This window comes from Notechis scutatus, chromosome 3 (genome assembly GCF_049901735.1).
Source record: "Notechis scutatus isolate UNSWTSFEM ecotype Mainland chromosome 3, rNotScu1.2, whole genome shotgun sequence".
NCBI classification, from domain to species: domain Eukaryota; kingdom Metazoa; phylum Chordata; class Lepidosauria; order Squamata; family Elapidae; genus Notechis; species Notechis scutatus.
Genome location: NC_142011.1, coordinates 192,299,586 through 192,322,878, shown reverse-complemented (window position 1 = coordinate 192,322,878; position 23,293 = coordinate 192,299,586). Strand labels below are relative to the sequence as shown.

General features: G+C 37.6%; 1 long non-coding RNA gene across 1 annotated transcript in view; it reads left to right on the top strand.

The window, feature by feature from the left end:
- The first annotated feature begins 1,606 nt into the window (after positions 1 to 1,606).
- LOC148131536 (uncharacterized) overlaps positions 1,607 to 23,293 on the top strand; it is a 79,547-nt gene continuing 57,860 nt past the window's right edge. Inside the window, exon 1 of the long non-coding RNA XR_015748391.1 lies at positions 1,607 to 2,101. This is a non-coding gene — a long non-coding RNA (uncharacterized LOC148131536). The remainder of the gene's footprint in view (positions 2,102 to 23,293) is intronic.

Below are 23,293 nucleotides of genomic sequence, written 5' to 3'. Positions count from 1 at the left end.
ACGTACTTATGGAGCTAAATTGGAATGGAACTTGCAAAGGTTTTGATTTTTACATTTTCCTGAATTAGAAAACCTTAGCCCTGTTAAGGTTGAGCACATGTGGTCTAAATTAATCCCAACAATTAAAACCAGACCCTTTTATCTAAAGAAGAATATGCAAATCTTGCTTTCAGCTTTACAAACAGCCAGGCTAAAGGCGCTTTAAGTTCTTCAGGATGAAGATAACTTATTTCCAAGCAACAGAATAATAGCAATTGGCAAGGTAGGAGGTGCAGGGTGAAGTCCAAGGAAGGTCATACTTAGGATAAGAAAGGCCCATTGTTCTTGTATTGTAGGGCTGTGCTGAAGAAAACACACAAAAAAGTTCATTGGCACTTATGAAGCATCCTTAAAAGTAATTGTGTGTCCTCTGGAAGAGTTAGCACAACTCCTTTGAAGTCTTTCCCTTAGCTGGCTCTGTGTGTGCATTGGCCAGTAAAACAGCTGTGCATAAACACAGATGTGCCTACAGCCTTTGAAGGGGTTGCATCAGCCTTTTTGGAGGACGCAGCAACATTAATGCTCTGAGGAGTGGTTTCCTGATGCCAGCATGCTTTGCCAAGCACACTTGTTCAAAAGCTTTTTGAATAGCTTGGACCTTGGAGTCTTAGTGGACAATCACTTGAATACGAGTCAGCAGTGTGCAGCCGCCACCAAAAAAGTTAATACAATCCTTGGTTGTATAAACAGAGGCATAAAATCAAAATCACACGAAGTATTAGTACCACTTTATAAAATGTTAGTAACATTACACCTAGAATACTGCATCCAGCTTTGGTCACCACATTACAAAAAGATGTTGAGACTTTGGAAAAAGTACAGGGAAGAACAACTAAGATGATTAAAGGCCTGGAGATTAAAATATATGAAGAACGGCTGCAGGATTTGGGTTTCTCTAGTCTAGAGAAAAAAAGGACTGGAGCAGCATGACAGTAGTATTCCAGTATTTGAGGGGCTGGCACAAAGAGGAGGGGGTCATTTTCCAAAGCACCATTAGGCAGGACAAGAAACAATGAATAGAAACTAATCAAGGAGAGATGCAACCTGGAATTAGAGAGAAACTTTCTAACAGTGAGAACAATTAACCAGTGGAACAGCTTGCCTTCAGAAGTTGTGGATGCTTCATTACTGGAGGTTTTTAAGAAAAGACGGGACAGCCACTTGTCTGAAGTGGTACAGGCTCTCCTGTTTGAGCAGGGTTTGGACCAGAAGATATCCAAAGTCCCTTCCAGCTCTATTCTGATTGATTGGTTGATTGAAACAAAACTCTCATGTTGCATTTTCCCAGAAGAACACCACCCAAAGTACTGAGCTCCTAGATTTTGGAGGATTTGGGCAAGAGAGCCACTTTGCTTGGAGATGTTACTTGGATGTTTCTAGTGTCAATGGTGGTGATACAGTTGGATTGGGCATTAGCTAAGCAGTGAAGTTTAGCCAGTACCACACCTCCCTTCTACTGCCACTGCTTCTAACAATATACTCTTGTTCCTAATGAATAACGACAACCTCCATGTGCTTCCTATACAAAGGGATGATCTCGTTTTCTGAGTCTTTACATCCAGACTTCCTCAATGCATGTCCCAGATCTCTCTTCCTGATAATCTGGCAGGAGAAGGCTGATGTAGTTCTCTGTTCCTGGTTCCAATAGATATTTTGCAACCACATTTTTAGACTGCTGTTTTCTCCCGTTGTTGCACCTCCAACGAAGGATGGGAAACAGGTTTGAATTAACTATTAGCCAGCTGGAATTTTCTTGAACCAGAACCATTTATGATATTTTAAATGTCTGGCTGACTCCTCCACCTTTCCCTGGCATGTCAGTACTTCTTCCTATTATCTGGAACGTCTAAGGAACATATTCTGCTTAAGGGAAGCCTCTATTTGCAACCCTCGTAGTCTGGACATAATCAAGGAAAATTAAAATGCTTACTAGCTAATGTTACAGAAACGGAGAAGGCAAAATAAGAGATTCTTATCTTTTTTTTACTGTGAGTTTTCTTTTGTTTTAAAAAAGCAATATTGCGCTCTGGCTGCATCATGGTTAATGCTGAAGCAAAAAATGGTAAGGTTGACTGAGCATTTGAAATGTGTCAGAACAAACTTTTTATTGTATACATTGGGAATTAAATAGAGTGTTTTGCTGGGATGTTGGTGGTGTGGATATAAATGGGGAACTTTCCCTCCTATTTTTTTTTAATCTATATATAATTTGAGGAAAGTCACCATACTGTTTCATGAACTGGTTATCATATTTGCCAATTAAACATTTCCTTCTCCTTGTTACTAAAGATTTTTGTAAACCATGTTTTATTTGTAGATATTTGATAAAACATAACTAGCTCTTCATATGTGCTTTACAAATCCCATAGTTCCCAGTGAATAAGGATTATGGCAGTTGTAGTATAGCATCTGGAGAGGAATGAGCAAGAACAAGTTTGGCCATAGTAGTTTATAGATTGTTTTTTTAAAATAATATCTTTTTAAGTGTTTAGTGATTCAGATAAAAACTGCTAGTAAGCATGTTAAGAACTCTAACAATTATTTTAAACATAAAACACAGGTTTTTTTTTTCTTTATTTGTGGAATACTCATTTTTAGTTTGGAGATTTTTGAAGACAAAAGACTTGGGAAAATGTTCACAATCACTTTTATTGCAGTAATTTTGGTCTCTGTGATGGAATAAAGGAAATGAAATTTGATTGAATTTTTTTTTTAAGCAATCTGAGGAGAAACGTTTGAATTACAGCTAAACTAGTTTCTAGAGAGCTAAAAAGGCCTGTTGGAGCTGGGGAAAAAGCCTTATTCCAGTTCTTGGCTGTTTCCAATTTATACAAAGAGAAATTGAGAGAAACGCTATCTGCTACTTGATTAAAAAGAGAGAAAAACCTTATTTTTAAGCCTCTTAAAGGAACAACAGCATCTTTAGGTATGGCCAAAAAATCAAGAAGCAAAGCCCCATTCCTTTTGTGATGTCACAATTCAAAGGGGCAGGGCTTGAATTACACTGCCATGACAAGAATGTTTGTTTTGGGGACTCCTTCATGATAATGAAAATAATTTTTTGTTCAACTAGGCAATACTTCAGCAAATAATTCTACTTCTAGAACGTTTGCAGCCATTGGTCATCTTTCATTCCTGCAGAACTGTTTTTTTTAAATTGTTTGTTAATCATTAACAATTAACATTAAAAATATAGGTTTGGTTTTTTTAAAAAATCCACCTACCTAAAGTTGCAGTTTGGGAAAATATGAAATTTTGAGATAATTTTATTAAATAAGTTAGGTTCAGGAAAAGCAGGAATAGGTTCTGCACTTCAGGAAATGCAGGAATAATTGTCAATGGTGATCTAAGAAAACACTGTGAGATACAAAAAGAGGCAAGACAGTCTCTTCTTCAGTATATTTTATTCTTGCAGTAGTTCTTGAAATAGATATAAGGCAAGTTAAGATGATTGTGGAAGTAAAAATTAAAAGAGAAACTTATAATTAAAGGCCATTGGCAGATGACTTAATGTTGATTTTGTATGTTCTAATAAGAGGAATAGAATTATTAATGAGAAAATGAAAAGTATTTGGTACAGTTTTAGTTTTAAGATTACTAATCAGAAGAAGAAGATATTAATAAAAATATGAAAGCAGAGAAACAAACAAAACTGATGAGAAAAACAGGCTTCAAAATTGAGAAAAAAGTAAAATATTTGGATATCAACATGACAAATGCAAATTATATCTTATTTCAAAATAATTATGTTAAAGTATACATGAAGTTTAAAAAGATATGTTAAGATGAAAAAAAATACATTGGCATTGTTGGGGAGAATATATCTGTGATAAAAATAACTACTTTTGCTTAGAATGGATGTCTTTATTTGAGACAATACCTGTTTTGACTATTGATGTGTTATTTAAATAGTGGCAAAAGGATATAGGTAAGTTTGTATAACAAGGGAAAAATCACAAGTTAAATATAAGGGGTTGTAAGATGCAAAGGAAAAAAGGATTTACCTGATTTGAAATTGTATGTTGTAGCTTGTTATTGATTTGGATGAAAGAAATGCTGAGAAATTGAAGACTTAGAGTCTGAAGAACATGACCTGAGTTTTGGATGGCATAGATATTTGTGGTATACTAAAGTTAAGGTCAATATTCATTGAAAAAATCATTACAGTGTATTAGATGTGCCATATTGAGAATATAGAATAGATACAAATACAGGTTGTCCCTATAAACACCCCTTGACAATATAGGGAGCTTTCAGTACAAGAAGCATTTTATAGATGAGAAATAAAGAAGGCAAATACAAATGGTGAGATAATAGAATTCTGTCAAGGAGAAAACAAAATAAAATCAAGACAACAATTGATTGTAGCAGGACATAATAGTCATGGTTTTTCTATTTACAGTAATCAAAAGACACAAAGGAGACAGAAGAATTTATGGTACTGTATATTTTAAGACTGACTTTGAAATGGAATTGTACACAAATGATAAACATGTGATTGCTAAAATGTATAAACTTTTATTGAAATTTGAAACAGAAGAACAAGTGAAAAATGTATGATAAAGTGAGTTAAAAATGTTGATTATAACATACAGATGAAACAATGGGAAAATATGTGGTTGACAGGACAAACATGTACACTATGTTATGATCTTAAAGAGAACTTTTAGTAAATGATGTACTGTTGTTATATGACACTAGAAAAATTATCCAGAATGTATAAAAGTACTAGCTCTATACCCGTGCTTTGCTACGAAACTATGTGATCGGGCTTAGTTTTGGGGGAGGAAAATAAGGGATAAAAATTGTGCCTCTGGCTACCAGCATCCATCGGTATTCATCTGCCTAGCATCCTGTCAGTATGTTAGAGAGTTGAGGGCTGTTTGGAAATTGAAACATGGAAACAGAAACAGTATTTGCTGTGTGAGCAAGAAGGAGACGGCAAGGCATGGCTTAGCTCAACTGTTCTGTACTAAAGCTGATTGGTGCTGTGAAACTAAAACTGAAACTCATCCACTCTGCTTGTGTTTTGCATTTGGAACAGATTTCTTTTCAGGTGGGGAAACTCCTTAGCATCAGAGCGTGTTAATAATAATATAGGAAATACTAATGCTCCGATGGTCATTTTGAAAAATCCTTTCTTAGTGAGCACCTAGAAGCCAAGAGGAACATACATGCCAAATTTCAAATTGGTGGGCTTTACGGTTCTGGAGATTTTGTGATATATACATACATATATACATACATACATACATACATACATATATTTTTTCTTAAGTTTTCGCGGGTACTTACATGTATGGCATTCAGCTTTGTTCGGGTATTTTCCCACGTCATTATAGTTGTGCTTTTAAAGTTGTAGCAACGTTTGGCAGAATCTCATCTGCCATCATCAGGCTTCTGGTTGTGTCCATCTGGGATGGACAGACGGACACAACCAGAAGCCTGATGATGGCAGATGAGATTCTGCCAAACGCTACAACTTTAAAAGCACAACTACAATGACGTGGGAAAATACCCAACAAAGCTGAATGCCATATATATATATAATATATATAATATATAATTCCACCAGGCTGTCAATCATTTGGAAGCCTGCACTCACAAACAAAAAAATCTCCACACCACAAGCCAGGCAAACACCTGGGCACAAACAGATCCCCCCTGATACCTCCAGCTCAAACACACCCCAACCAGGCACCCAGATGAAACCCAGCTTCCTAACTAATGATAGCCGTCCATTTAACCGAAGCCAAGCTGCACTAAAGGCCTCCAATAAAGTAAGACAATGTTGCCAGCCAATCAAGATACAAAAAGAGCCAAAAAACAGACAGAAGATATTAGAAACACCAATCAAGCAGAACACAGCAAACTCCAAGACCAATAAACACAGACCAAGACTCCCAACCAATCAGGATGAAGAAAAAACCATTCTGGCACAGCAATAGGCTGCCCCAAATTTAAATCTGAAACCACTGTAAAAGTCTGACTCACAGACGAACACTATACAGAAGCCTGATGATGGCAGATGAGATTCTGCTGAAACGTTGCTACAACTTTAAAAGAACAACTACAATGACGTGGGAAAATACCCGAACAAAGCCGAATGCCATTATATATATATATATATATATATGTTTTCTTAAGTTTTCGCGGGTACTTACATGTATGGTGTTCGGCTTGGTTCGGGTATTTAGAAGTATTTAGAAGTGCAGTAGAATCCAGCCTAACTAAATTAAATACAGATGAAGCTGATAAAATAAGACACCAAGTTACCAACATCTTATGCACAAGCAAACCACCAAAAAGCAACTTACAGAAAAATGAAATCAAAGCACTACAAACCCTGAAAAGAGATAGCAGCATAATCATCCTCCCAGCAGACAAAGGGAATGCCACTGTAGTAATGGACAGAAAAGACTACGAAACAAAATTGACAGACCTACTCCAAGACTCCACATACAAACCCATAAACACTGACCCAACCACATATCTGGAAAAATTAACCAAGAAGAAAATTATAACCAGCCACATAAGCAAAGAGATCCAACACATGATCATACCCAGAGAGAAATCTTCCAGATGCCCCAAACTATACGGCCTCCCAAAAATACACAAAGAAGGCATACCTCTCAGACCCATAGTCAGCTCCAGAGGAGCACCACTACAAAACCTAGCTAAACACCTAGCAAAGAGCTACAGCCCCATGCTGAAACAGCAGCTTCTCATGTAAAAACTCATACCACTTCTTGGAAATGATCAAAGATCTACACGTGGAGCAAGAAGATCTGCTTGTAAGTTTTGACGTGGTTTCACTATTCACTCAAGTCCCGATAAAAGAGACCCTTGAAATCATCAAAAATAAATACCAACCAGCTAAACACCTCATGGAACTAACAGAACACTGCTTAACCAACACATATTTCATATACAAAGGACAAAGATACAAACAAATAGAAGGAGCTCCCATGGGATCACCACTGTCACCTGTCATTGCAAACCTGTTCATGGAAGAATTCGAATCCAGAGCCCTGGCCAATGCCACCCTCAAACCCAAACTATGGTTAAGATACATCGATGACACATTCGTGATTTGGCCCCATGGACAAGAAAACCTAAACAATTTCCTAACACACCTAAACAGCGCACACCCCAAAATCAAGTTCACCATGGAAACAGAAACAAACAAACAACTACCATTCCTAGATGTACTAATCTACAAAAAACAGATGGCACACTAGGACACACCATATACCAGAAGAAAACCCACACCAACCGCTACCTCAACGCCCAATCCCACCACCACCCAGCACAGATAAACTCCGTGGCTAAAACACTAATTACCAGAACCAAACGCCTGGCAGACAAGACACACATTAAGACTGAACTATGCACCCTGACTAAAGTACTGACAGCCAACGGCTTCCACAAAAGCAAAATCACCAGCTTGATCCACAAAAACACACTGAAACATAATAGAGACCCAGAAGATGAACAGACCTATGGAACAGCTGTCCTGCCCTACATAAGAGGTACTACAGACAAAATTAGTAAGGTACTACACAGACATCACATCAGGACTGCCTTCAAAACAGACAGAAAAATAGCAGCCATCCTTAGCAACCCCAAAGATAAAATTGACCTGGAAAACCAAGGCATATACGAAGTCCCCTGTGCATCATGCCCGGCCACATACATTGGACAGACCAATAGAAGAATAAGCACCCGCCTGGATGAACACAAAAATGCAGTCAAAAATCTGGAACACACTTCCTCACTAGTCCAACACATGGAAGCCACAGGTCATAGCATCAACTTCAATGGCACCAAAACCCTGGCCACTATAGAAAACCCTAATCACAGAATCATCAGAGAAGCCATAGAGATTGAAAAAGACCAGAAAGCATGAACAGAAGAGATTATTCCACCAGGCTGTCAATCATTTGGAAGCCTGCACTCACAAACAAAAAATCTCCACACCACAAGCCAGGCAAACACCTGGACACAAACAGATCCCCCTGATACCTCCAGCTCAAACACACCCCAACCAGGCACCCAGATGAAACCCAGCTTCCTAACTAATGATAGCGTCCATTTACCCGAAGCCAAGCTGCACTAAAGGCCTCCATTAAAGCAACACAATGCTGCCAGCCAATCAAGATACAAAAAGAGCCAAAAACAGACAGAAGATATTAGAGACACCAATCAAGCAGAACACAGCAAACTCCGAGACCAATAAACACAGACCAAGACCCCCAACCAATCAGGATGAAGAAAAACCATTCTGGCACAGCAATAGGCTGCCCCAAATTCAAATCTGAAACTACTGTAAAAGTCTGACTCACAGACGGACACAATACAGAAGCCTGATGATGGCAGATGAGATTCTGCTGAAACGTTGCTACAACTTTAAAAGAACTACAATGACGTGGGAAAATACCGAACCAAGCCGAACACCATACATATATATATATATATATATATATATATATATATATATATATATATATATATATATATATATATATATATATATATATATATCACAATAAGAAGGGTCATTTTTATCGTGATTGATGATGCAATATAGCTAGAAAATTTTGAGTTCTGATGAATACATTGATTCAGTAGCTTTTTTAATATGCAACTGAAACCAGTGCTTTTCTTCTTGAGACTGATGGTTAAACAATTGGAAAAATGTCATAGAACTTTGTTTTCATATATGATAACCACTGTGAGATTATTCTAGGCAGAATGAGAGAAATATATGGCAAAGCCTATGACTGAGGAATGGCTGGTGAAGATGATAGAACTTGCTAAGATGACCAAATTGACCAGTTTGATTAGAGAAAAGACATTTTCTGTCCATCTAACTAGACCACCCTGTAGCTTGACAAAAGGCAAAGGCAATTAAGGGCAAAGGCAAAGGATGGGAAAGTTAGTGTCTAAGACGGGATGAAAATTTCCACATCCTGTTTCTCTCGGTAGCCAACCAGATGTCCCTGGGAACTTATCAGTATATGTGATATGAAGATCATCATTCTCTTCCACTCATGGCATTTTAACGAATTTATACTTTCATCAGAACTCATTATAATTGCCCCTAAGACTTTCTTTCTTGGATTTGTCCATTCTCTTGACATTTATCTTACTATGTAGGGTCTACCAGAAAGTGGATTCCATACTTAATAAGTCATGTTTTTGTGAAGAAATACTGGTTTTCTACTCTGGTTTGAGAATTTCTTTCTAAATTCTCCTCATGGCATTTTAAAAAATGTATTTCATTGTTGGCAGGAGTGAAGGGACTTTGGCTAAGATTGTTTTGCACCTTCCAAACACTTGGGAAACTTCTTGGCTTTCCAGATTTCTGAATATGGGGAAGAAAATCCACAAGAGAAAGGGTCTTCCAATAAACTGATATACTAGATCTGTGATGGCAAGCTTATAGCATGCGTGCCACAGGTGGCATGCAGAGCCATTTGTGTGGGTAGGTGAGCCCCAGCCAAACTTACCTTACTGCGCACGTGTGGGTGCTTCCCAGCTGATTTTCGGCCTCCCAGAGGCTTGAGGGAAGCCTCTGCAGCCTTTGGAGGCCAAAAAACATGCCCGTTTGGTCACTTCCTGTATTTCCGGAAATACCAGAAGTGATGAAACAGGCCCATTTGAGGCCGAAAAAGGCCTCAAATGGACCCAAAATTAGCTGGGAGGCACTTGCATGCCCAGTGCAGGTAAGGGGGTGGCAGCGGGAGGAATCACACGCGCATGCACAGGGAGTGTGGGGGGCTCCACGCACATTGCCTTCTGGGTGCTGGCACATGAGCGCCGGTGCACATGAGCATGCATGCAATTTTTGGCACAGGAGCCCAAAAAGGTTAGCCACCACTGTACTAGATGTTGGAATACCTAGAGCTGGAGGCTCCTAGAGAGATAATTGACATGAAAAGAGGACATTTACATACATACTTTGTCTATCATGTGATGAAAGAAGTGCAGGAACACCACACTCTGCTTTAAGAATTTCACCACTGAAATTTAAAAGAAATGTTAAAATTGTCTTTCATCCAACTGGAAGGAAATTTTGCTGCACAGTATTAAATCTGAAGCAAAATGGAAGGCTCTATTGAATTCTACTGTATAGTGCAGTATTAATGCAATATCAGGAGTTTTCAATTCAATGTATAGAATGTGAATGATGTGTGTTTGTGTTTATTTTCATAGTCATAATGTACACTGAAGATGGTATTTAATTTTGTCATACAAGGTGCAATGACAATAAAGTAAACTAAACTAAACTAAACTAAAGGGAAAATTCTATCAAAGTAATAATATAATATACTTTGTATTCTATCACCAGAATGGAATTTCTCTCAATATCAAAACAACTACTTTATACTACTGCCTAAAATTGTCTACTTGGAGGTCTTGTAGCCATTCAATGGAATACTTTTCAATTTTGGCAACTTTAAGATGTGTGGACTTAAACTCCCAGAATTCCCCAGCCAGTATTCTGGGAGTTGGTCCACAACTCTTAAAGTTGCCAAGTTTTTTAAAAATTGAAATATATTGGGTTTCTAAATCTATTGCACAGATGAATCCTACATTAGAACATTCCTAATTGATACAGATACTTAATAGGACTGTGTCAATGGTGGGAAAAATCAGATTTGAAGCAATCCAGATATTTGATTAGAATTATCTGATCCAGCTGATTCAATTTGGAATTCTGAACTGATTTAGAAAAATGGATTTCTGCTCATATACAAAGGCGCCCATTCCCAAATCAATTCTATGAATTTGGTTTTTATTTGAGTCTGATATTTGATCAAATCAACTTTAGAATAAAAATGAATGGTATATTCGAATGTAGCTTGACCACTGTTAGAAAGTCAACAGCTTAAGAAAGTCCTCAAATTTCCCCAAGGAATTCCTTCCACTTACTGCTCTTTTTTTTATTTGAAATGTGGATTATTATTTTATTTATTGATTAGACTCTCATCCCATCCGTATTCTTTTATAAGTAACTCAATGCATACCTAAAACTTCTTCCTTCTCCTATTTTCTCCACAATAAACACCCTAGGAGATGGTGTTGGCCCTCGATCACCTAGCTGGCTTTCATGCCGAAAGTGGAATTAGGACTCACAGTCTCCTGGTTTCTAGGCCATCATCTTAAAACATTATATCAAACTATAGTGCAACATAAACCAGTAAAATATAATCATTGACACTGGGCAGCAGAAATTATTTCTTTTGCTTAAGATGACAATCTCTGAGGTACCAGAAGAATATTTTCCAGTGCAATGGCCTAGAGGTGGAGCTCTTGTCTCACAATCAGGAGGCTGTGAGTTCGATCCGAGGAAAGGTCTAATATTTGGAATAGACTCTCCTGTTGGAGCACGGGATTGGACTAGATGACTTCCAAGGTACCTTCCAACTCTGTTATTCTGTCTATTTTCTTATTCTTCAAGTTCTTTATATGTCCACATCAAACATGTCAAGTTCTTTGAAGTTTTGCATAGAAGACTTGTTTCTGTCTTCAGCTGCCCTCTGAATCTGTCCCAGTCTCTCTAAATTAGAAGTTTTTACTAAATTTAGGATTGTTCTTTGCTTACTAAGGTCATGTTCAGGGGTGCTTCCGCAAATACAGCCAACTGGCCTGGAATGAAAGCTAAATTTGATTTTATTTCATTGATATTTGAAGGCAATTGAAATTAAATATAAGTTAAATTAAAGGAATATATTTACCCTTCTGTTATTTGTTTAATTATTTTTTTCTGAAGCCTTATTAAACAATATATTAGTTGTTATAACAGCAACAACAGCAACACAACTGCCTCTGGTAATCATTTTTTTGAGGTTTAGTGTGGTAGTGTCTCAAGCTTTTAAGGCTGAGTGTACTGCTATTTTATATTTGGTAGATTGCAGTTTCCAGGAAGTGATAGAGTGTTTTATTTCAGGAATATTAAATAGAGTGAGAAAATTATTTATTTGAGCATTCCTACATCATCAAGGCTCACGTCCTGGATTTCAATGTCACCTATCCTCTTTACAAAATAGATAGCAAAAATATTTCATGAAGCAGTACAAATTTGGATAGTTAATATCACTGAATTATTTACGATGGTAATGAGAATGCTATTGGCGCAAATCTTAGTAGAGCCATATATTTTGTCACGGAAAGAAATAAACCCTCCTCAACATGAGGTCTCAATAATGCCTCTTGCTGGCTGTCATTTTTGTTTTTGAATTATGAACTGCAGATAGATGAAGCTTTATTACTCTGAAAACAGAGGCAGCAGAAGATATGGCCTGAAATGATATTGGTCGTGATTTTTGTTTTTCATCTTGAATGCCCGACAGATTTTTCAAAAAAAAAATATGTTATTAAAGTCTCCCATCTTGCCTGAGAGAGAAATTGAGGGAGCAGCATTTGTTTTATTTGATTGAGAGGAGAGCACACTGATTTTTTTTTCTAGGATTGGTTTTCCTTACAAATGAATGTACAAATGTATGTTGGAAGCAAACTTGTTCCCTTAGTAGCAGCAGCATCTTAAATAAAGGCACCCCGCAAAAAAAATAAATCAAAATGGAGGTTGTGATACAGATAGTTTTCAACTTACAGCCATTCATTAGTGACTTGACAATGTCTTGCTTAGCAATGGAAATTGTGGTCCAAGTTGTGGGATACATTGAGGACTACCTATAGATGATCAAAGCAAGACACAAGTTCAAAAGTGGTGGGGCTTTGATCCCACAGTTGTGGCTGGCATGTTGATTTTTTTTTTCTTCCCAATATGTCCCTGCCAGCAGCAAAACTGCTGAGCTTTCAGCAGATTCCCAAAGAAGTTGTTTTTCTCCTATTCTGCAACCTTTCCATTCCTTTTACTTTGAAAAGACTGTAATATCTATTAGCAGGTTTGGCATCATTGAAAAATGCTGGTGACCTTCTACCACTGCACCATAGAGAGCATTTTAACATACTGCATCTCTGTATGGTTTGCCAATTGCACAGTGGCAGATAGGAAAGCACTCAAGAGAGTTAACGTCATTGCCCGGAGGATCATTGGTTGCCCTCTCCCCTCTTTGGAAGAGCTTTATAGCTCCCACTGTGGTAAGAAAGTTCAAAACATTCTCAAAGATCCATCTCATCCTGGGAACCCTTGTTTTGAACTAGTACCATCTGGCAGACGATACAGAATAATAAAAATAAGGACAAATAGCTGAAAAACAGCTTCTATCCCAGGGCAGTAGCTCTTTTGAATTCTGCTGTATAGTGCAGTGTTGGTGCGGTGTTGGGGGTTTTCAATTTAATGTGTGGAGTGTGAAGGATGTGTGTTTGTGTTTATTTTCATGGTCATGATGTGCACTGAAGATGGTGTTTGATTTCGTTTTATGAGGTGCAATGACAATAAAGTAAACTAAACAAATTAGCTGCTTTGCAATGATGTTTCTTCAAAAGAAGAGGAAAGAAAGAGGGGTCAAACCATCAAGAATTATTAAGGTTCTTTTGATATTATCTCAGTTGGATCACTTCTTGCTTGCCCATATCAAATACATCCTCTCCATCACCCTGTACCCCATTATCTTATCTTCATGAAGTGCTGAACAAAGAAATATTTATGTATGAGTAAATACAGGAGCCGTGATAGCTCAGAGGTTAAAAGATGCTGAACTTGTCAGCTGGAAAGCTGACATCCTAGGTTTGATACCACACAACGGGGTGAGCTCCCATTACTTTCCCCAGCTCCTACCCACCTAGCAGTTTGAAAACATGCAAATGTGAGTAGATGAATAGGTACCACTTTGGTGGAAATGTAACAGTGTTCCATGCACCTTGGCATATAGTCATGCTGGATGGAAGTGTACTATACAGCACTGCCTCACTCAGCTAAGAAACTATCCCCTAGAGTTGGACAGAACTGGACAGGAGAAAACTTTACCTTTTTAAATACAGGAGTAAGGATGAAGTTATGTTACCAACCACCTTAATCCAAAACTTACCTTCCAGAATAGTGTTATCTATAATGACTGCTATTGAGCATATAGGCAATATTGCTTATTGGTAATTTTTATTATCATGATAACTGAATCAATCTGGATTTTCTTTTTTTAAAAAATGATTGAAGTGGTTGGTTAAAGCACCAGTTAGTCTACAATAAAATTCTTAGAAAAAGAGAACAAAATAAAGCACCCAAACCCGCAGAATGGTGGAGTGAGTGGAACATACAAATATAGCAATGCTACTAGCATCGTGCATATGTTGCTGTAGCTTTTAAAAGAAATAATAATTAAAGCAAGCCTTAAATTTCTATTTCCAAGTTTACAATGATATCTTTCAGGCTGTTCAACGAACAGACCACAATTCTCCAGAGAACTAGCTTTTTTGAGGAAAGAGATTTTATATTTGAAACTGCCATTGAGTGTCACTCTCATTCCACTTGTTTCCACTGACTATTGATCTTCTTGCTGTTGTTATTATGGGATGTGACAGAGAAAAAGAAAATACCTCACAAAAAGCACCTTTCTTTGCTGTTTTGCTGCTCCACTTACTTTCTTAGATGTATTGATACATTGTTTTAGTGCTGGAAATTACACTGGGAGCTCATACAGGTTAAGAAGGCTTGTTTAAGCCACTTTTTGGCATCAAAAAGCATAGGATTCTAATTATGTATCAGATGAACTACACTACTACTTTTTTTCCCCAAGAATAATTCTTTAGGTCAGGGCTGTCAAACTCACAGCCCACAGGCCAGATGTGCCACATGCTGCCCACGCCCATGCCCAGTTTAGCGAAGGGGGGGAAGTCACAATACATCATGTGATGCCGCCATGACGATGCAAGTTTGACACCCCTGCTTTAGGCTTTATTTATTTATTTATTTATTTATTTATTTATTTATTTATTTATTTATTTATTTATTTATTTATTTATTTATGTCAAAAGCTTACAATACAGAAATAAGAATAAACATAAGTTTAAATATAAGAAATAGGAACTAATAATTGGGGACAACAGGACAAGGACGGTAGGTACGATTGTGCGCTTATGCACGGCCCTTACAGACCTCTTAGGAATGGGGTGAGGTTAGTTTGAGGTAAAGGACTGGGGGTTTGAACAGGTAACAACAGAATCAGGTAGTGAGATCCAAGCATTGATCACTCTGTTGCTTCCTGCAATCAAGTTTGGAGTGGTTTACATTAAGTTTATATCTGTTGTGTGCTCTTGTGTTGTGGTTAAAGCTGAAATATTCATTAACTGGTAAGACATTGTAACATATGATTTTATATACTATGCTTAAGTCCCATCTTTGCCGGCGTAGTTCAAGTTTGTCTAAGCCTAGAATCTCAAGTCTGGTGGTGTAGGGTATTCTGTTGCGAACAGAGGAATGTAGTACTTTTCTGGTAAAATACTTCTGGACTTGCTCAATTGTATTTATATCTGATGTACAGTGCGGATTCCAGACAGCAGAGCTGAATTCAAGTATTGGTCTAGCAAAGGAGCTATGGCTCCTTCCTTCATTTCTTTTGTTTATTCTCAGAATAGGATTAATAATTATTGTTGCAAAGAAATGCTGGATTGAACCTCTAAGTTCAGGGCTAGACAACTTGCAGGCAGCAAGCCATACATGATCCTCGTAAACCACCCTCTGAATATTAGCACCAGGGACTGAGATTATGCTCTATTGCAGGAATTTTCAAACATTTTCAAGTCACAGAATCTGTTAAAGATAAAAACTGGTTTAAGGGGCAAAACTGCAGGATTCTGCAGAAGGCAGGAAAATTGGCAGTAAAATCAAGATTTCACTTGTTGGAATTTATTTATATAAAATTATATATTATTAAATGTATTTGAATTGCGCCAAAACACATGTCCAAAATTACTGTTTCAGAAAGTTGTTCCATTTAGGGGAGTATAAGTAGTAACTTGTTTATTGAGAATGTAACATTCATGTTTCTCTGGTGCAAAAAGGAAAAACTGAATTTCCTAATTATTTGGGAGGCTAAACATTTTAACCAAACACATCAAAATTCTGCAACTGGGATGTGACTGCTTTTGCTTGGATAAATGTTCAGATTTGGAGCAATTGGTATTACTATACAGTACTTGTAAGCAGATATCAATTTCTGTAGTTAGCTTATTCTTATTTTTTGTTGCTGCATGTAAAGAGGTGTCCCCCGCCCTAGTGATACATGGCTGCAAATGGCATCAGGTCTTTTAGTGCTGGAATGGCAATTTCAGGGTGTTCTTTTAAAAACTGCATTCAGAAATGCACAATTCCTGTATGTGGAAATGTTGCATGCAATGTCTGTACATTTTCCTCTATCCTTTAATAATTGCTTGCTTGCTTGCCTGCCTGCCTACCTGCCTACCTATATATATCCATGCACCCATGCACCCATCCACACGTCCACACATCTGTCTGTCTGTCTGTCTGTCTGTCTATCTATCTATCTATCTATCTATCCATCCATCCATCCATCCATCCATCCATCCATCCATCCATCCATCCATCCATCCATCCATCCATCCATCCATCCATCCATCCATCTATCTATCTATCTATCTATCTATCTATCTATCTATCTATCTATCTATCTATCTATCTATCTATCTATCTATCGGCAGAAGGTCACCCAGCTGGCTTTCATAGCTAAGGGGGAACTTGAACTGTTTTCTAGCCTGGTGCTTTAATGACTAGACCAAGCTGACTCTCTGATGGTAATCTCTCTAATGGATAAATTAATGGTTGCAATAGAATGGTTTGGGATCTAATCAAATACTTTTATTGGAGGGGGAGCAGATTCCTTAATTAATACTTCTTAATATGCCTTAAGCACTCAGGATTATTTATAAGAACATACTTACTCAACACATGAAGTTGAACTGCATCCATTTTTACTTGGAAGTTTAAATCTAGCTAATGTACCTTGTAATGAAACATTAATATTATTCAGAGAATTAGATATATTTTTCAAAAATATCACCATATGTGAGATCATTTAGAATAAGTCTCTTGCCTGGGAAAGCTGATGGCCTGATGTACACAGAGCATAATAACATAAAAATTATAAATTAATAGAATAAATTAATAAGAATAAAAAGCTTCATCTTAATGACAGAAATTCTTCTGAACAATGACAGCTGTGCTTTACTGCATCTTAATATATATTTTTAAGTTCATTGCATGCCTTAGCATAATCATTTTGAAATAACATACAATTCATATTTGTCATAGTGATGCCCTCTATATGTGTTGATTCATTATGATTAGAAAATAAAACTGGCAGGACTTATTGTATATATAGAATATACCACAGTTGTGAGCATAGATTGTACAGTATCCTGAGATTCCCAGTTGTTCAACTTCTCAGCCGACTATGAAAACTTCCATTTCTGCAGTTTACACAAAAGAGCAACCATCTGGATTACAAGTGGGTTACCTTATGAGCTCTCTTTGGTCCAGAGAGATTTTGCCAATTAGTGTCCACCTTTCAGCCAGCGTGTCTTTCTGTACCCACAGAAATGTCAGTCTGCCACAATTCCTCACCGGAAATCCCCTCTGCCTCTAATTTCAATTTCATATCTGTCCACTTGCTCTTCTACTCACCACCCTTGGCAATCATTGCTGCTGTTTCTGTTTCTTCTTATGCTTATTTACAGAATACACTGCACTCTATGTGGCTCTCCTCCTTTCCTTAAGTCTACAGATATGATTTAAGACAAAAGCTCCAAAACAACAGAACAATAAGCTATCATCATTGCAGAGTACGAAGACCTAGCCTGAAGCAGCAATGGGGCAATATCTATAAGCAGATAACACAACTGGATTTTTTTGAACATCTTGTAGGTGCATTCATAACAGATCTACTATTATGGGTGGGGCCAGTTCCAAAAAAATTCAAGTACCCAGAAAGCAAAACGTGAGTTCCTTTTCTTCAACATATCTAGCTATCCAGCTGTTCTCTACAAACCTAGATTACTTGTATCTCTTTTTTAGGACAAAGAGACATAATTTCAAACAAAGTTCTAGACTGCAGCAGCCACATGGTTTGTCTCCAAAAATCAAGTAGCTGATTGCAATAGGGTGATTTATATTTATATTATTTATATTTATTTATCCTATTTCTTAACTGCCATCTGCCTTTGACTCAGTGCCATCTCCCTGACATCATAATTCCACCGTTTTTTTAATGGACATCACAGCCTCCATCTTGACTTTTTTGATCATATCCTGCAGTCCAGTGGTGGGATTCAAATTGTTTTACCACCGGTTTGGTAGGCGTGGCTTGGTGGGTGTGCTTTGCCTAAGCCAGCGTGCAGCTTTCCCCATACCAGCTGAGATCGGGCAGTGCCAATCAGCCGAGAGGATAAAGAAGAGAAAAACTCAGGGATGGGTAGGAGGGCCGATCCTGTGCTTTTCTCTTCTTTTTCCTCTCAGCTGATTGTCCAAGGATTTTTTTCCCCTCCACTTAGCTGATTGTTGGCTTTATTTTTTTTTTACTACCGGTTCAGTCAAACCGGTCTGAACCAGTAGCATACCACCACTGCTAGCAGTGACCCTTCAATATTATTTTCCAAGGATGCCTAGAGTAATTACACCAGTTATAATGACATTATTGGAAATAAATAATAGCAGAATGAGACATGTTGCTTGGCAAAATAATTTACTTCTCTCTAAATAAAATATTTTTTTAAAATAATCAAAGTTACGACATGTTCCGAAGCTTGGTAGAAAAGCAGAGACATTAATGGCTAGAAGCCCATTATTCCATGCTCATAATTTGTAGGCTCCTTTAGAAGATTAACTGTGTGGGCTTGAAGGTTGCTGTTTTCTCTTTGTTTCATCCTTTTTTTAAATAAAATCTGCATAACCTGATATATTCCTGCAGTAGGCGGCATGAGGGTTAATTATTAGTATCCATAAAAGATTCAGAATCTGCCAGGAAAGGCTGCGGCAGATGGATAAATTATTATTAATACTAGTCTCACTAGAATGGAAGTCTGAGTGTTTTTGCGGAATGCAGCACCAGGCAGAATTTTCCATATGTTGTGATTTGATTGAACATTTAATCTGCCTCTTCTCTTTAGCATCTTTAACCTCTTCTGAAAAAGAAGAAAAATTACTTGGAATGCATATGAGAATTTAGCCATCTCTGGCCCTTAACTGCAGTCTGTAGAGCATTTAAAGTGTAGGCTTGTCCTGAAATAATTTGGCAACTAGTCAAATCGACTATTTCAGCTCTAAAACAGGGGTGTCAAACTCAAGGCCTGCAGGCCAGATTTGGCCCGAGGGATGCTTAAATCTGGCCCATGGGGCTGACCTGGAACTATCAAATGACCAGCCCGCGGTGCCTCTGCCAGCCAATACAGACTACATGTGCCCCCCCCCAGGCCCACTTTTGGCCTCCCCGGCCAAAAACGGGCCACACAGAGACCTCCTTAAGTGCTGCAGGAGGCATCCATCCCATCTCCCCCCTGCCAGCCCACAGAGAACTAAAATGCTGATCTAGCCCTCGAAGAAATCCAATTTGACACCCCTGCTCTAAAACAAGTCCTTCTTATACATGGTAGGTGTAATTAAAAATTGCAGGTAGTCCTCAATTTGCAGTCAGTTTCCAGACTTTCTGTTGCTAAGTGATGCAGTTCTAAAGCAAGATATCACACAACTGTATCACCTAGTGATGTCAATGCCATTAGTCCCCCAAAATGTGGGTTATTAAGCAAGTACCTACCCAGGCAAGTCGGTGCTCCATCACTGGAGGTTTCTAAGAAATTGGAATGGAATTGTATAGGTTTTCCTGCTTGTGCATGGGATTGGACTAGAAGACCTCCAAAGCCCTTTTCAACCTGATACTCTGTAATCTGTACCCTACATTCTGTGTTCTGTGCTCACATTCTATATTCTAAGAAGGTGGAGACCACCTGGGGCAGTGAAGCGTAGGGCAGCAGTAGGCCAAAAGAGCATAGATATGGGCAGGTGGAGATGGTTAAAGGGCCCCTGCAGTTATAAGGGTACATTTTGATCATGTGATTACAGAATCACAGAAATGGCTTCTGTTCAATATTATAATTAAGGTTATTCATCCAGCACTACCATAAATTAGAACACTTGCTGAGTTAATGCTTGTAAGTCAGGGTATACCTGTACAAATAGAAAGATAAAAACATAAAAGGATAAAAATAAGAAATAAGAATACGGTAAAAATATATAAATGATTTTATCACAAATATAAACAATTTTAGTATTTTTTTCATCTTCCTTAAAATAAAACAAATGATTTCTTCTCCCCATATCCAATCTCTTATTTATAAACAAATCCTAAAAGCTTTGTCATTTCAGTTCTGAAGTTAGCAAAAGGGTTACCAGAGATAACAACAAATCTATTTTAACCTTGATCAAATCAACTTTATATTCCTTCCTTTTACTTAGAACAATCTCAATCTCTTTAGTCTCTTCAAATAATATCCTAGAACTTGATTTCATTTTTCCCCTTTCCCTTCTTATAAAATTCTTCCAAAATTCAACACTTCTTTCATAAATCCAAATTAGGAAAATTATCTAGGTCACTTCCTTGGTTTCTATTTATATAACCCTTTTAATTATTAAGATATCAGTCAATTCCCTTTGTATGTTTGTTTGTTTGTTTGTTTGCTTATTTATTTATTTATTTTGTCAATTGCTTACAAGATAATAGGTATAAGTAAAAACATAGTTATGAATACATGGATACATATAAGAAAAAAAATAAAAAAGAAACAATAGGACAGGGATGGTAGGCACGTTGTTGCGCTTATGCATGCCCCCTACAGACCTCTTAGGAAAGGGGTGAGGTCAATAGTAGATAGTCTAAGGTTAAAGTTTTTGTCGTTTGGGGAAGAAACTACAGAGTCAGGTAGAGTATTCCAGACATTGACCACTCTGTTGCTGAAGTTGTATTTCCTGAAAATTTGGTGCGATTAACCTTGAGTTTGTATATATTGTTTGCTCTTGTTTTGTTATGGTTGAAGCTGAAATATTCATTGACAGGTAGGACATTGCAATGTATGATTTTATATACTATACTTAGATCGGACCGAAGGCAGCATAGTTCTAGGTTTTCTAGGTCTAGAATTTAAAGTCTGGTGGCCTAAGGTATTCTGCAACGAGTAGAGGAGTGGAGAACTCTTCTTGTGAAATATTTCTGGACTTTCTCAACTGTGTTAATAACAGATACGTAATGCGGGTTCTAGACTGATGAGCTATATTCAAGTATTGGTCTATGTTTTGTATGCTCTAGTTATTAGTGTAATATTACCAGAGAAAAAGGTACGTAAGACTAGGTTAACAACTCTTAATGCCTTTTTGGCTATGGAGTTACAGTGGGCTCTAGCACTTAGGTCATTTGAGATGAGTACTCCAAGATCCTTGACAGAATTTGGATCATCATCAAGGTCTTGACTATTCAGCCTGTATTTTATTTTCTGACTTTTTTTGCCAATATGTAGGACAGAGCATTTATTTGTTGAGTTGCCATTTGTTTGACCATTCTGATACATAGTCAAAGTCTTTTTGAAGGGTAGCAGTATTGTCTGTGGTGTTGAATAGCTCTACATTATCAGCGAAGAGAACGCAGTTGCTCTTTATATGATCACAGAGGTCATTTATGTAGAGTATGAAAAGAGTTGGTCCTAGAGCACTGCCTTGGGGGACACCACTGTTGACAGGTACTAATTTGATAGGACGCTCCCAATTTCGACCATTTGTTGTCGGTTTGACAGATATGCTTCTATCCAGTTATGCAGGTATCCAGAGATACCATAAGATTTTAGTTTTAGGAGTAGTTTGTCGTGTACCACTGAATCAAAGGCTTTACAGAAGTCTATGTAGATTGTGTCTATTGCTTTGCCCTAATCGAGTTGTGTAGTCCATATGTTTTTGCAGTGTAAGAGTTGCAGATTTCATGATAGTTTTTTTTCCTGAAACCAAATTGTTTATTAGAGAGTAGATTGTTTGTTTCTAAGTGGAGGATGATGGATTGGTTTATAATTGATTCCATGACTTGACAGGTGACGCAGCATAAGGAGATTGGTCTGTAATTTTCAACTAGGCTGGGGTCTCCCTTTTTGAAGATGGGGATAACCGTGGCTTGTGACCATAGTTTTGGCAAGGAGCTGGTCCTGAATGATTTTTCAAAAATTATGCTTAGAGGTTCGGCTATTTAAAAATAGCTTTTTAAAGAAGTAGGCACATATTCCGTCCGGTCCAATAGATAGAGATGGTTTTAGATTGCGTAGTGCTTTTTCAACATTGTCTTCTGTAAAATCGATATGTATTGTAGTTGTCTGTGGTTCAGCTAGGAAATACTGGGCATGATCCATTGCTGTTTACAAATACTGAGCCAAAGAATGTGTTAAAGAGGTTGGCTTTAATAGTTTTGTCGTTGCAGTCTTTACCATTAGATCCTTTGGGTGGGATGGACCTTGAGTCTTTTAGTTTGTTGTTTACAAAATTGTAAAAAGTGTGGGTGGAATTGGTGCGTAGAAGGTTTTCTTCTTGTTTAATGTGATAATTGGTGCATTCAGTCTTTATCCGGTGGCATAAATTTTTGTATCGGCTTTTGAAGTTGGCAACGTGACCAGATTTGTTTTTCCGCCAAAGTGATTTCTTTTTGGATTGAAGCTTCCTTATGGTTATGGGTAATTTGTTTTTTCTGGTTTTGGGAGTTGTTATTGGTACATATAGTTTGACGACTCTTTTGACTTCAAGTAAAAATATGTTGTAATGGTCTTCTACAGTATTGCATCCAGTGAATAGAAATTGCCAATCAAGGGATGAGAGATCGTTGTTTATAAGATCATAGTTGCCTTTTTTGAAGTTATAATTGGGGATTCCGTTGTTGTGATGATTTTTGTGTGGACGTATGTTGAGACAAAAGTCAATCATGTTGTGGTTACTGTTGGAAAAGGGTTCTTTGGTGTGTATTCCGTAAATTGAATTCAAACTATTGCAGAAGATGAGATCGAGGCAGTTGTTAAGTCTAGTGTTGTTGGTTACTAGTTGTTCTAGTTCCATATTTGTTACTGCATTGTAGAAGGTTGCATGTGTGGGTTCAGTTGTATATTTGTTAAGGGTCCAGTTAATATGAGGTAGATTGAATTCACCAAGAAAGATAAAAGCATGTGGACAGGATGCTGCCCATGTTAGTCGTGTATTTAGCTTGTTTGCATGTTCGATGTCATAATCAGGGGCTCTGTAACATAGTAAGAACCAAAA